The sequence below is a fragment of the Mus caroli genome, chromosome 18 (genome assembly GCF_900094665.2).
Source record: "Mus caroli chromosome 18, CAROLI_EIJ_v1.1, whole genome shotgun sequence".
NCBI lineage: Eukaryota > Metazoa > Chordata > Mammalia > Rodentia > Muridae > Mus > Mus caroli.
This window is the reverse complement of record NC_034587.1, coordinates 86,211,640-86,213,705: the sequence shown is the minus strand read 5'-3', so window position 1 is coordinate 86,213,705 and position 2,066 is coordinate 86,211,640.

Genomic DNA, 2,066 nt, shown 5'->3' with positions numbered 1-2,066 from the left:
GGTATTCCTCGGTTGAGAATTCTTTGTTTAGCTCTGTACCCCATTTTTAATGGGGTTACTTGAATTTCTGGAGTCCAGCTTCTCTAGTTCTTTGTATATATTGTCTATTAGTCCCTTATCAGATTTTGAATTGGTAAAAATTCTTTCCCAATCTGTTGGTGGCCTTTTTGTCTTATTGACAGTATCTTTTGTGCTACAGAAGCTTTGCAATTTTATGAGGTCCCATTTGTCGATTCTTGATCTTACAGCACACTGTTACTTTTTTTTTTAACCTGAGAAGTTTTAATAAATTTTGAAATTAGAATGACCCTACCCTCAATCTATTCTCTCATTCTTTAATTTTTTCCTGTATCAAAGAATTTCTTTCTAAATCTTTTTACTTTTTAATTTATTTTTATTTACTTTTATTTTCTATTGGATTTTTATGTATATTTCAAATGTTATCCTCTTTTCCAGTTGCCCCCCAGATGCCCCCTATCCCATCCCCTCTCCCCTGCTTCTATAAGGGTGTTCCCCCACCTATTCACTCACTTCTGGCTCCCGGCCCTCAAATTCCCCTACACTGGGGCATTAAGCCTTCACAGGACCAAGGATCTCTCGTCCCATTGATGCCTGAGAAGGTCATCCTCTTCTACATATGCAGCTGGAGCCATAGGTTCCTCCATGTGTACTCTTTGGTTGGTGGTTTAGTTCCTGGGAGCTCTGAAGGTGTGGGGGGTCTGGCTGGTTGATATTATTCTTCCTATTGTTCTTCAGCTCCTTCAGTCCTTCCCCTAATTCCTCCTTTGGGGGTCCCCATGCTCAATCCAAAGGTTGGCTGCAAGCTTATGCATCTCGCAGAGCCTCTTAGGAGACAGCTATATCGGTTTCCTGTAAGCAAGCCCTTCTTGGCATTCACAATAAAGTCTGGATTGGTGACTGTATATGGGATGAATCCTCAGGTGGAGCAATCTTTGGATGGCCTTCCCTTCAGTCTCTGTTCCACACTTTGTCTCTGTATTTGCTCCTGTGAGTATTTTGTTCCCCTTTCTAAGAAGGACCGAAGCACCCACACTTTGGTCTTCCTTCTTCTTGAACTTCATGTGGTCTATAAATTATATCTTGGGTACTCCAAGCATTTGGGCCAATATCCATTTATTATTGAATTTATACCATGTGTATTCTTTTGTGATTGGGTTAATGAAAAACAATAATGGCCGTATATATTTCAGTACTATTCACAGTGCCCAAGATAATTTAAAAAATCTTGAAGGTCAACTGATGAATGAACAGATAATAAAAACCCAGACACAATACAATATGATGCTATACATCTTTATAAAAGGAGATCCTGTAAGAGGCAACATCCTCAGTGAACTCTGAAAAACTGTGTTGATTGAAGTAAACAAAGGAAAAGTGATTTTTCTTAAATTAGGGCAAACTAATAAAATAAGAGTGTAGAATGGTGGTTGCCAAGGGCAATGTAGTGGGGACAGTGTTGTGGTGACTTTTTTTGGTATTGCATTTCAGTCTTAGAGTAGTCATTATGACATTGTACCTATAGCTAACAAATTTTCATTATGCAGTTAAAGTCTGGCCAAGATGTCCTTATGTTAAATGCTCTCAAAATAAAAGTCTTAAGAATAGTGGGTATAAAAATCAGGGTAGTGCTATCTTTGGGGAGATGCAATTGAGGTCCAATCTCAAAATTAACACATGGTAGCTGTAAAAATACTAACAGTGGTCTAGTTTTAAACCTTGTTGTCTTTCACTAAGTATTTTGTAACTTTCCTTTTAATAAGTGTAATGTTAAACTGAAAATTAGTTGAAAGCTGCATGTGGAATCACAGCTTTTACCCTGATCTCTTTGAACGTTGAGGCAGAAGAATCATTTCAAGTTCAACATGAGGCATTGTATACATACTGAGACCATGTCATGAAATAAGACAAAACAAAAAATAAACAAACAAGAATGTGAAACCTCGCGCTGAGGCAGCACCCTTTTGGGGCCGAAGACATCCGGCACCCTCCCAGCCGGAGGACAGTGACCTGCCCTGCAGGGAGCGCCATCTTGGCTCCGGGACTCC